This window comes from Oncorhynchus tshawytscha, linkage group LG10, assembly GCF_018296145.1.
Source record: "Oncorhynchus tshawytscha isolate Ot180627B linkage group LG10, Otsh_v2.0, whole genome shotgun sequence".
Lineage (NCBI taxonomy): Eukaryota > Metazoa > Chordata > Actinopteri > Salmoniformes > Salmonidae > Oncorhynchus > Oncorhynchus tshawytscha.
The window spans coordinates 71,212,369-71,226,301 of NC_056438.1; the positions used below are offsets into that span (position 1 = coordinate 71,212,369).

The following is a 13,933-nucleotide window of genomic DNA, read 5'->3' on the forward strand; positions in this document are numbered from 1 at the left end:
AAGGTTAGACGGAATACCAGGACGTGTACTAACTAGCAAGTGTCTTCACTGACATATTCAACCTCTCCCTGTCTGAGTCTGTAATACCAACATGTTTCAAGCAGCCACCATAGTCCCTGTGCCCAAGAACACTAAGGTAACCTGCCAAAATGACTACCGACCCGTAGCTCTCACGTCTGTAGCCACGAAGTGCTTTGAAAGGCTGGTCATGTCTCACATCAACACCATTATCCCAGAAACCCTAGACCCACTCCAATTTGCATACCGCCCCAACAGATCCACAGTTGATGCGGTCTCTATTGCACTCCACACTGCCCTGTCTCATCTTGACAAAAGGAACACCCATGTGAGAATGCTATTCATTGACTACAGCTCAGCGTTCACCACCATATTGCCCTCAAAGCTCATCAATAAGCTAAGGACCCTGGGACTAAACACTTCCCTTTGCAACTGGATCCTGGACTTTCTGATGGGCCGCCCCCAGGTGGCAAGGGTAAGTAACAACACATCCTCCACGCTGATCCTCAACACAGGGGCCCCTCAGGGGTGCATGCTCAGTCCCCTCCTATACTCCCTGTTCATTCATGACTGCACGCCCAGGCACGACTCCAACACCATCATTAAATTTGCCGATGACACAACAGTGGTAGGCCTGATCACAGACAACAACGAGACAGCCTATAGGGAGGAGGTCAGAGACCTGGCCGCGTAGTGCTAGGACAACAACCTCTCCCTCAACGTGATCACTACAAAGAAGATTATTATGGACTATAGGAAAAAGAGGAACGAGCAGGCCAACATTCTCAAAACCTATTCCGACTAAGGAGACTGAAAAGATTTGGCATGGGTCCTCAGATCATCAAAAGGTTCTTCAGCTGCACCATCGAGAGCACCCTGACAGGTTGCATCACTGACTGGTGTGGCAACTGCTCAGCCTCCGACCGCAAGGCACTATAGAGGGTAGTGCGAATGGCCCAGTACATCACTGGGGCCAAGCTTCCTGCCATCCAGGACCTTTATACCAGGCGGTATCAGAAGGAAGCCCTAAAAATTGTCAAAGACTCCAGCCACCCTAGTCATAGATGGTTCTCTCTGCTACCACACAGCAAGCGATACCAGGGCGCCAAGTCTAGGTCCAAGAGGCTTCTAAACAGCATCTACCCCCAAGCCATAAGACTCCTGAACATCTTGTAAAATGGCTACCACACCACTGCCACTCTCTGATGTAATCTATGCATAGTAATTTTGACACTTCCTACATGTACATACAATCTCAACTAACCGGTGCCCCCGCACATTGACTCTAAACCGGCACCCCTCTGTATATATTGTTATTTTTTTTTACTGCTGTTCTTTAATTACTTGTTACTTTTATTTGTTATTCTAATCCATATTTTTTGAAACTGCACTGTTGGGTAGGGGCTTCTAAGTAAGCATTTCACTGTAAGGTCTACACCTGTTTTAATCGGCGCATGTGACTAATACAATTTGACTTGATTTGATTTGATGCACAGACACACCAATTGTCCCCAAACACACAGAACAGCCTGATGTCCAGACACACCACTAGTCCCCAAACACACAGAACAGCCTGATGTCCAGACACACATCTAGTCCCCAAACACACAGAACAGCCTGATGTCCAGACACACCACTAGTCCCCAAACACACAGAACAGCCTGAACAGCCCCACACTTCTCCCAACACTGGCCTGATGTCCAGACACACCACTAGCATCATTTGTTTAAAGGCCCAGATGCAGCCATTTTTATCTCAATATCAAATAAGTTCTTGGTAACAATTAAGTACCTTAATGTTATTTTTGTTCAATTAAAATGGTCAAAAATAAACAAAAATAGCTTTTTAGCAACAAGCAATTTCAAAAGCAAGAATTTAGCTCAGACTGTCTGGGAGTGGTTTAAGTGAGTGGCCTAATTGGACGACCCTAATGGGAGGGATATGTAACCTGAAAACGAACTAACTGTTATTGGCAGAGAGGATTGAAACTCTCTTTTTTATTGGTCTTTTGACTTGTACAGTCTGGTGATGTTGCCAGGCTGACCTAAACTCCATCCCAGCAAAACAGGCTGAAATTTCAGGTGGACATTTCAAACAGTTCTTACACTAAAATGGCATTATCATTATTTTCACAATTTCAAATCAAATCAAATTGTATTAGTCACATGCGCCAAATACAACAGGTAGACCTTACAGTGAAATGCTTACTTACAAGTCCTTAACCAACAATGCTTTAAGAGTAACAAATAATTAAAAAGCAGCAGTAAAATAACAAGCAAGGCTATATACAGGGGGCACCAGTCCAGAGTATTATTCCAACCTCATACTGTAGAAATATATATTTAACACAGGAAAATCACATTTTTGACTGCACTGGGCCTTCAACCTTTATTTATCCAGGTTAGCTCATTGGTATGAATACTTGAGATCCACAAAGATCTGTCTGAGGAAGACCTAAACAAAATTAACAGAGTCAACCTGTCGGTCTGTGTCCAATGTTCATCCCTGTGCTGATATCAGGTAGTGTGTGTGTGTGTGTGTGTGTCTGTGTGTGTAAATAGGTCAGACATGTTGATTGGCAGGGTTGGGATGTAGGCAGTAGAGCATGTTCCTCCCTAAAGCGTAGCTTCTCTCCCCGTAAGCCCTGACTGGGTTTAGAGACAGCAGCCTGCTCAACCTTCCACAAATACACAACTACACAGTAGACATACCCACTTTATAAGCTTCCTAAACCTTTCACACAAACACAATTTAGCAGTAGTCATCCAGTCTGCAGGATTTTAGGAGAACTTCTATGTTTATTGTCACGAAACAAATTGAGGCGGAATCTTCCCAGGGAAAGCTGGCAATTTGTGCTTTCCATAGCTATGTACAAGTCCAATATTCAATCCGTGCTTAGTTTGCGTAGCACAAGGTTTAGTATTGCATCCCATTGCTTTACTGTGGCGGACTGTGACCTCAACATGAAGTCACATACCGTATAGTAGAGAGACAAAAGGAGAGAAAGAGGGAAAGGGAGGGACATAGAGAGAAGGAGAAGGATACAAAATACACAAACCATCCAACCCAAAAAGGCCTGTGGTGTTGATGGTATCCTCAATGAAATGATCAAATATACAGACAACAAATTCCAATTGGCTATACTTAAACTCTTTAACATCATCCTTAGCTCTGGCATCTTCCCCAATATTTGAGACCAAGGACCCCAATACACAAAAGTGGAGACAAATTTGACCCCAATAACTACCGTGGAATATGCATCAACAGCATCCTTGGGGAAATCCTCTGCATTATCATTAACATCAGGCTCATATGTTTCCTCAGTGAAAACAATGTACTGAGCAAATGTCAAATCGGCTTTTTAACCAAATTACCGTACGACAGACAACGTATTCACCCTGCACACCCTAATTGACAAACAAACAAACCAAACAAAGGCAAAGTCTTCTCATGCTTTGTTGATTTCAAACTCAATTTGGCATGAGAGCCTGCTATACAAATTGATGGAAAGTGGTATTGGGGGAAAAACATACTATATTATAAAATCCATGTACACAAACAACAAGTGTGCGGTTAAAATGGTCAAAAACACACATTTCTTTCCACAGAGCCGTGGGGTGAGACAGGGATGCAGCTTAAGCCCCACCCTCTTCAACATATATATCGATAATTGGTGAGGGCACTAGAACAGTCTGCAACACCCGGCCTCACCCTAACTAGAATCTGAAGTCAAATGTCTACTGTTTGCTGATGATCTGGTGCTTCTGTCACCAACCAAAGAAGGCCTACAGCAGCACCTAGATATTCTGCACAGACTGTGCCAGACCTGGGCCCTGACAGTAAATTTCAGTAAGACAATAATACTGGTGTTCCAAAAAAGGTCCAGTGTCCAGGACCACAAATACAAATTCTACCTAGACAACATTGCCCTAGAGCACACAAAAAAGACACATACCTCAGCCTAAACAACAGCACCACAAGTAACTTCCACAAAGCTGTGAATGAGCTGAGATAAACAAGGCAAGGATGGCCTTCTATGCCATCAAAAGGAACATAATATTCTGGCAAAAAATTACTTTAGGCAATACCCATTGCCCTTTATGGTTGTGAGGTCTGGGGTCCGCTCAACAACCAAGAATTCACAAAATGGGACAAACTCCAAATTGAGACTGCATACAGAATTCTGCAAAAATATCCTCAGTGTACAACTTAAAACACCAAATAGACAGACCTGGCTCCCAAGAGAAGACAGGCTATATGTACCATGCCCACAAAATTAGGTGGTGTCACGCCCTGGTCTTAGTATTTTGTGTTTCTTTATTATTTTGGTCAGGCCAGGGTGTGACATGGGTTATTTATGTGGTGTGTTTTGTCTTGGGGTTTTTGTAGGTTATGGGATTGTGGTATAGTAGAGTTGTCTAGGTAAGTCTATGGCTGTCTGGAGTGGTTCTCAATCAGAGGCAGGTGTTTCTCGTTGTCTCTGATTGGGAACCATATTTAGGCAGCCATATTCTTTGTGTGTGTCGTAGGTGATTGTTCCTGTCTCTGTTTGCACCAGATAAGGCTGGTTTAGATTTTTCACGTTTATTGTATTGTATTGTATTGTATTGTATTGTATTGTATTGTATTGTATTGTATTGTATTGTATTGTATTGTATTGTATTGTATTGTATTGTATTGTATTGTATTGTATTGTATTGTATTGTATTGTATTGTATCATCATTATCTTTATTAAAGATGTATGAAGATAACCACGCTGCATTTTGGTCCGATCCCTGCTACAAATCCTCTTCAGAGGAAGAGGAAGAAAACCTTAACAGGTGGAAACTGAGCTGCACTTCCTAACCTCCTGCCCAATGTATGACCATATTACAGACAAATATTTCCCTCAGATTACAGAGATCCACAAAGAAATACCACAGTGTTCCATCACAGCAGAAAGATTTGTGACCTGTTGCCACAAGAAAAGGGCAACCAGTTTAAAACAAACACCATTGTAAATACAACCCATATTTATGTTTGTTTATTTTCCCTTTTGTACTTGTATTTGCACATTGTTGCAACACTGTACATAAATATAATATGACATTTGAAATGTCTTTTAGAAAATCTGTGAGTGTACAGTGCCTTGCAAAAGTATTCATCCCCCTTGGTGTTTTTCCTATTTTAAAACCTGTAATTTAAATGGACTTTTATTTGGATTTCATGTAATGGACATACACAAAATAGTCCAAATTGGTGAAGTGAAATGAAAAAAATTATTTGTAAATTTTTTACATAAAAAAACCCGCAAATTTTGGTGCGTGCATGTGTATTCACCCCCTTTGCTATGAAGCCCCTAAATAAGATATTCTGCAACCAATTACCGTCAGTAGTCACATAATTAGTTAAATAAAGTTAACCTGTGTGCAGTCTAAGTGTCACATGATCTGTCACATGATCACAGTATATATACACCTGTTCTGAAAGGCTCCAGAGTCTGAAAAACCACTAAGTAAGGGGCACCAGCAAGCTAGCAGCACCATCAAGACCAAGGAGCTCTCCAAACAGGTCAGGGACAAAGTACAGATCAGGATTGGGGTATAAAAAAGTATCAGACACTTTGAACATTCCGCAGAGCACCATTAAATCCATTATTACAAAATTGAAAGAATATGGCACCACACAAACCTGCCATGAGAGGGCCAGTAACCAAAACTCACAGACCAGGCAAGGAGCGCATAATCAAATAGGCAACAAAGAGACCAAAGATAAGCCTGTAGGAGCTGCAAAGCTCCACAGCAGAGATTGGATTATCTGTCCATAGGACCACTTTAAGCCATACCCTCCACAGAGCTGGGCTTTACGGAAGAGTGGTCAGAAAAAAGCCCTTGCTTAAAGAAGAAAATAAGCAAACACGTTTGGTGTTCGCTAAAATACATGTGGGAGACTCCTAAAACATATGGAAGAAGCTACTCTGGTCAGATGAGACTAAAATTTAGCTTTTTGGCCATCAAGGAAAACGCTATGCCTGGAATTAACCCAACACCTCTCATCACCCCGAGAACACCATCATTTGTTCCATCGGCAGGGACTTGGAAACTGGTCAGAATTGAAGGAATGATGGATGACGCTAAATATAGTGAAATTCTTAAGGGAAACCTGTTTCAGTCTTCCAGAGATTTAGGTACTGGGACGGAGGTTCACCTTCCAGCAGGACAATGACCCTAAGAAAAACCGCTAAAGCAACCCTTGAGTGGTTTAAGGGGAAACATTTAAATGTCTTGGAATGGCCTTGTCAAAGCCCAGACCTCAATCCAATTGAGAATCTGTGGTATGACTTAAAGATTGTTGTACATCAGTGGAACCCATCCAACTTGAAGGAGCTGGAACAGTTTTGTCATGAAGAATGGGCAAACATCCTAGTGGCTAGATGTGCCAAGCTTATAGAGACATACCCCAAGAGACTTGCAGCTGAAATTGCTGCAAAAGGTGACTCTACAATGTATTGACTTTGGCACGCTCAAGTTTTCAGTTTTTTTGGTCTTATTTCTTGTTTGTTTCACAACAAAAAATATTTTGTATCTTCAAAGTGGTAGGCATGTTGTGTAAATCAAATGATACAACCCCCCAAAATCAATTTTCATGCCAGGTTGTAAGGCAACAAAATAGGAAAAATGCTAAGGGGGTGAATACTTTCGCAAGTCACTGTAATGTTCACTGTTAATTTATATTGTTTATTTCACTTTTTGTTTATTATCTACTTCACTTACTTTGGCAATGTTAACATATGTTTGCCATGCCAGTAAAGCTCTTGCATTGAGTTGAATTGAATTGAATTGAAAGACAGAGAGGTACAGAGAGGAGAGGGAGGGAAAGTTGGAGAAGGAGAGAGGGGGACAGAGAGAATGAGAGGGACAGAGAGAGAGAATGAGAGAGAGAGAGCGAGAGAGAGAGTGAAAGCGACAGAGAGAAGGAGAGGGAGAGAGAGAGAGGGGGACAGAGAGAATGAGAGGGACAGAGAGAGAGAATGAGAGAGAGAGAGCGAGAGAGAGAGTGAAAGCGACAGAGAGAAGGAGAGGGAGAGAGAGAGAGGGGGACAGAGAGAATGAGAGGGACAGAGAGAGAGAAGGCGAGAGAGAGAGTGAAAGCAACAGAGATAAGGAGAGGGAGGGACAGAGAGAAGGAGAAGGAGGGACAGTTAGAGAAGGAGAGGAAGAGAGATAGAAGCAGAGGGAGAGAGCTCTGAGCAGCCTAGCCAGAGGACATAAGCTATAACCAAGAAGGACATGAGTCCTCACATGACCCTCAGCTAATTACAGAAACAAAGAGTAAGGAGCCATAGTCCAGAGTAGAGCCAGTGACAGGCTGCCATAATGGTGATGCATATGTCCATTAGTCAGACATTCTGATGAAGGGGAAAACAAATCAATAAAATGTCCTTTTTAAAAAGAGAGAGAGCTCTACCTTCATCTTCTAGTTTGTCCAGAAAGCCTGTAATAACTATTGATGCAATGTCACAGTCCAAGTTTTTATGCTTTACATTTTGGTGTATGATCGATTTCTATCTATATTTGATTGGAGTGCCTGTATCTTGAATATGAATTACTGCATATTGATCCAAGGCAGGTGTCCAATAGCTGTCAATGACATTACGAAGATGAAACATTTGCAGGCTTGCTAAATGCCGATCTGAATTGTGTTTTGGCAAAGAGGCGTATAGAGGAGAGACAGGTTTGAGCATGGGTGTGCTGTTAGCTCTAGTTAACCTCTGAGCTGGCCACCAAGAGCAAAGAGAACACACACACACACACACACACACACACACACACACACACACACACACACACACACACACACACACACACACACACACACACACACACACACACACACACACACACACACACACACACACACACACACACACACACACACACTGCAGTGGTCAGGGTGTTGAGGTGAGGATGCACTGTAACATTTCCACCCTGTCAGATTCAATCAGATCATTGCTTCTCTGGCTGCACTGAGACTGCCCACAGCCATGGGCATACACACTAACTATTGAGTAACATACAGTACACTTGGTCACACACATACTGGTTGCAGACATCCACATATATACAGTCTTAGAAAAAAGGGTTCCAAAAGGGTTATTCGGCTGTCCATAGGAGAACCATAGAATAAATTTCATAGGCCAGAATACCACATCTCTGGTAGCGCAACAAAAACCACTGGTTCTGTTTCATTTCAAAACCTATTTTTGAGGCGTCTATATGAGAAGTGTAGAGCGGGTCAGTTTATGTGGGTTGGGGGTTTCAGAAACTAGCATAGAGCGGGTCAGTTTATGTGGGTTGGGGGTTTCAGAAACTAGCATAGAGCAGGTCAGTTTATGTCAGTTTCTGTGGGTTGGGGTTTCAGAAACTAGCATAGAGCAGGTCAGTTTCTGTGGGTTGGGGGTTTCAGAAACTAGCATAGAGCAGGTCAGTTTATGTGGGTTGGGGGTTTCAGAAACTAGCATAGAGCAGGTCAGTTTATGTGGGGGTTTCAGAAACTTGGGGGTTTCAGAAACTAGCATAGAGCAGGTCAGTTTCTGTGGGTTGGGGTCAGAAACTAGTTTCAGAAACTAGCATAGAGCAGGTCAGTTTATGTGGGTTGGGGGTTTCAGAAACTAGCATAGAGCAGGTCAGTTTATGTGAGTTGGGGGTTTCAGAAACTAGCATAGAGCGGGTCAGTTTCTGTGGGTTGGGGGTTTCAGAAACTAGCATAGAGCGGGTCAGTTTATGTGGGTTGGGGGTTTCAGAAACTAGCATAGAGCGCGTCAGTTTATGTGGGTTGGGGGTTTCAGAAACTAGCATAGAGCAGGTCAGTTTATGTGGGTTGGGGGTTTCAGAAACTAGCATAGAGCAGGTCAGTTTATGTGGGTTGGGGGTTTCAGAAACTAGCACAGAGCGGGTCAGTTTATGTGAGTTGGGGGTTTCAGAAACTAGCATAGAGCAGGTCAGTTTATGTGGGTTGGGGGTTTCAGAAACTAGCATAGAGCAGGTCAGTTTATGTGGGTTGGGGGTTTCAGAAACTAGCACAGAGCGGGTCAGTTTATGTGAGTTGGGGGTTTCAGAAACTAGCATAGAGCAGGTCAGTTTATGTGGGTTGGGGGTTTCAGAAACTAGCATAGAGCAGGTCAGTTTCTGTGGGTTGGGGATTTCAGAAACTAGCATAGAGCGGGTCAGTTTATGTGGGTTGGGGGTTTCAGAAACTAGCATAGAGCAGGTCAGTTTATGTGGGTTGGGGGTTTCAGAAACTAGCATAGAGCAGGTCAGTTTATGTGGGTTAGGGGTTTCAGAAACTAGCATAGAGCAGGTCAGTTTATGTGGGTTGGGGGTTTCAGAAACTAGCATAGAGCGGGTCAGTTTATGTGGGTTGGGGGTTTCAGAAACTAGCATAGAGCAGGTCAGTTTCTGTGGGTTGGGGGTTTCAGAAACTAGCATAGAGCAGGTCAGTTTATGTGGGTTGGGGGTTTCAGAAACTAGCATAGAGCAGGTCAGTTTATGTGAGTTGGGGGTTTTTCAGAAACTAGCATAGAGCGGGTCAGTTTATGTGGGTTGGGGGTTTCAGAAACTAGCATAGAGCAGGTCAGTTTCTGTGGGTTGGGGGTTTCAGAAACTAGCATAGAGCAGGTCAGTTTATGTGGGTTGGGTTGGGTTTCAGAAACTAGCATAGAGCAGGTCAGTTTATGTGAGTTGGGGGGTTTCAGAAACTAGCATAGAGCGGGTCAGTTTCTGTGGGTTGGGGGTTTCAGAAACTAGCATAGAGCGGGTCAGTTTATGTGGGTTGGGGGTTTCAGAAACTAGCATAGAGCGGTCAGTTTAGTTTATGTGGGGTTTTATGGGGGGGGTTTCAGAAACTAGCATAGAGCAGGTCAGTTTATGTGGGTTGGGGGTTTCAGAAACTAGCATTTATGTGGGTTGGGGGTTTCAGAGAGCAGGTCAGTTTATGTGGGTTGGGGGTTTCAGAAACTAGCACAGAGCGGGTCAGTTTATGTGAGTTGGGGGTTTCAGAAACTAGCATAGAGCAGGTCAGTTTATGTGGGTTGGGGGTTTCAGAAACTAGCATAGAGCAGGTCAGTTTATGTGGGTTGGGGGTTTCAGAAACTAGCACAGAGCGGGTCAGTTTATGTGAGTTGGGGGTTTCAGAAACTAGCATAGAGCAGGTCAGTTTATATTGGGGGTTTCAGAAACTAGCATAGAGCAGGTCAGTTTATGTGGGTTAGGGGTTTCAGAAACTAGCATAGAGCAGGTCAGTTTATGTGGGTTGGGGGTTTCAGAAACTAGCACAGAGCGGGTCAGTTTATGTGAGTTGGGGGTTTCAGAAACTAGCATAGAGCAGGTCAGTTTATGTGGGTTGGGGGTTTCAGAAACTAGCATAGAGCAGGTCAGTTTCTGTGGGTTGGGGATTTCAGAAACTAGCATAGAGCGGGTCAGTTTATGTGGGTTGGGGGTTTCAGAAACTAGCATAGAGCAGGTCAGTTTATGTGGGTTGGGGGTTTCAGAAACTAGCATAGAGCAGGTCAGTTTATGTGGGTTAGGGGTTTCAGAAACTAGCATAGAGCAGGTCAGTTTATGTGGGTTGGGGGTTTCAGAAACTAGCATAGAGCGGGTCAGTTTACAAGAGAGTCAGACAACAAACCTCCTGCAGCATCACAGTCAGAAAATCACACTGGAATATCAGCTTGGATGTATGACACATTAAGTGAAACTCGTGACATCCATAGAAGTGCTGAAAACAACAGTTGACAAACGAAGCCGGAGCTCAGGGAGGAGAGGTTTCTGTATAACAATATTCTCTCTGACTTCTTCAATGTCTTTGATTTAAAAGTGATTGTTCTATATCTGAACAATTGCAAATGCCCTTTAATCATCTGTGTGTGTGTGCGTGCATGTGTACGTGTGTGAGATGATTAAAGGGCATTTCCAATTGTTCAGATATAGAACAATCACTTTTAAATCAAAGACATTGAAGAAGTGGATTAGTCGAAAGGTTGACTGTGTGTGTGTGTGTGTGTGTGTGCGTTTGTAGATTGTGGTGGTTGTTACGCACGCCTCTATGAAGAGGGAACGCAACACCCTGCTACAAGTAAACTCTCCGTGAAGTGAAAAAGGTATGGACTGTAGGTGCGAGTAAGAATGACAACAGGCAGAATGTGATACCGTTTACAAGGACTTTATTCCTTTACACGGTAATATGGGGAAAAGGGGCTGGACGGAACCAAAGCAAAGCAAGTCAATCTTAAAGCTCCCCCCTCTCCTATCTTACCGGCCTACCCACTACTTACCTAATTTAGCACCACCTGGTGCCCTAACCAAAATACAGGGGGTGGTCCGCCCAGGTCTTACCTATTGTGCCTAGACAGTGAATATACTACGGGTATATGTATGCCCGCGGGCCTCTTGCCTAAGCACTCCCTAGGTGCCTTCCCCTTCCACCCTGAGAACAAATGAAACAGGAGAACAAATAATTTCTCAAACAAACTAAGAAACAAAGGACATCAAATAAGCTCTATCTGAGCAACAAACTCACAGACCATACCAACTGCTACCAACAACTAACATAGTAAATTATCCACAGCCATCAGCCTCCTCTCTTAGCAATGACCTCTCTCACATTCAATCTCTCTGCAATGACCTCCCATCAATGATCCCCAGCAATATCAACCTTTAACAAAAATCTCCCTCCTGAACAGAACACTGGCTTTATATATAGCTTCAGAAGGAATAGGTAATTGGAGACAGCTGCGTCTTGACGAGGGGGCGGGGTCAGCTCTCCAATTAGCCATGCAGTCGACCAATCAGCTGCTTGAGGGATTTCAGGAAGCCATTTCCTGAAATAAACACATGCAAATACACAAACTACAACACATAAACTGGGGAACGTAACAGTGGTAAGCATAAAAGCGGTGTGTTTTTTATTGAATACAGCACTCTAAGAGGAGTATACATCCCAAGACAAAAAGGAACTAAGTGAGTTGTTTGTCCCACTGTGTCCTCTACCCTCCTCTACCCTGTCCTCTACCCTCTACCCTGTCCTCTCCCCCCTCCTCTCCCTTGTGTTGTAACAATTCTACAGAGATTTAGAGCAGGGCTCACCCTGTCCCATAACTCTCAGTAATGAGCCTGCTCCCAGGAGAAAAGTAAGAAGCTATCAGCTCCTAGCTGTGTGTTCCTTCACCCCTCCAGTGAACCACTCTGTTTGGGAACAGGACCTTTCATTTCTCATTGTGCTATCATTGTCTCTCCACCAGTGTCTCAATACACCCATTCCTCACTCACTTATCTCACACTCACTCACTCACTCACTCACTCACTCACTCACTCACACACACACACACACGCTGCGAGTGTCTCAATACACATTTCCTCACTCAGTTATCTCACACTCAGTTAAACGCACACACACACACTCTCACACACATGCTGCTGTCTCAAACACACATTCTTCAGTAAGTTATCTCACATGCATGCACACACACTCACACACACACGCTGCGAGTGTCTCAATACACACATTCTTCAGTAAGTTATCTCACATGCATGCACACACACTCACACACACACGCTGCGAGTGTCTCAATACACACATTCTTCAGTAAGTTATCTCACATGCATGCACACACACTCACACACACACGCTGCGAGTGTCTCAATACACACATTCTTCAGTAAGTTATCTCACATGCATGCACACACACTCACACACACACGCTGCGAGTGTCTCAATACACACATTCTTCAGTAAGTTATCTCACATGCACGCACACACACTCACACACACATGCTGCGAGTGTCTCAATACACACATTTTTCAGTACGTTATCTGACATGCACATTGCGAGTGTCTTAATACACCCATTCCTCACTCAGTTATCACTGGGCGTCCTATAAGCTCACGGCAACATCACTGTCTATTTCTCACCCTGTAAGCAGTGTCTCAGTACCTGTGCTCATTTCTCACTCGTCATACGAAACCATTACTGTCTCATTGCGTTAGTAGGCCCGACGGGGAATGGGGTGTTTGTGTCACCTTCAGAGGATGACAACCAGGCAATCAAGCCAGTGGAGCACCACTCCTCATTCAGTTATAACTGTCTCCCTGTGTTCATGGCTGAATTAAACTCGTTGTCAATTTTTCCAAATAGATGTCATTGTCTCTGGGCAGATGTGCGACACCATTCACAATACAACTCTGTTCTAATTGTGTGTGTATCGCTAAATGTTTGTATTTTCAGTCTTGTATGAATGATGAATATGTTTTTATTTGTAAATGCTGTGAGATGTCCTCCTAAATAATGATAAAGTCATTAAATATTTATTGCTCTGACAAAATAAGACAATTTCTCACATACAAGACTATATCTCTGTGTTCAGTAGTAGTGTGTGGGTCAAGTCACTGGGGAAGCCAAGCCAGTAAAAACAGCCATATTACAACCTGTTGTAATAATTGCATTGTTTGCTCTATGACCCATTCGTTGATATGCCACCGTGATATACAATAAGGTGTGACAACAAAAACACAACAGTCACACAGTGGAGAATAAATTCAACTACACATAATGTTTGTTTCATCACAAAACCGGAGAGCAGCATCTGTCAGGTGAAGTCCACAAAGCAAATATTGCACGTAGCAAACAGTTAAATCACCTGCAGCATGGTCAAGCAAGTGAATGTTTCTGACAGTTTACTAAACAATCAGTGATTTAGAACCATGGAGAGTTACCGCAAGTCAGCACAAAGACAACAGGAGCCCTGCTTCCGCTATTCCAGCACCATTTCAACATAAACATTTAAACATCGTCAAGTCGACAAGGCTAAATGCTTAGTTTAATACACCAAAAACAAACTTAAAGATACCAATTTTTTTTTGTCCAATCAATGTTGCCAA

The 13,933-nt window shown here is 43.3% G+C and overlaps 1 protein-coding gene across 1 annotated transcript in view; it reads right to left on the minus strand.

Moving 5' to 3' along the window:
* Nucleotides 1-13,933, minus strand: part of LOC112236647 (leucine-rich repeat and immunoglobulin-like domain-containing nogo receptor-interacting protein 3) — a 96,265-nt gene that overhangs the window by 11,035 nt on the left and 71,297 nt on the right. The gene's annotated exons all lie outside the window — the stretch shown is intronic.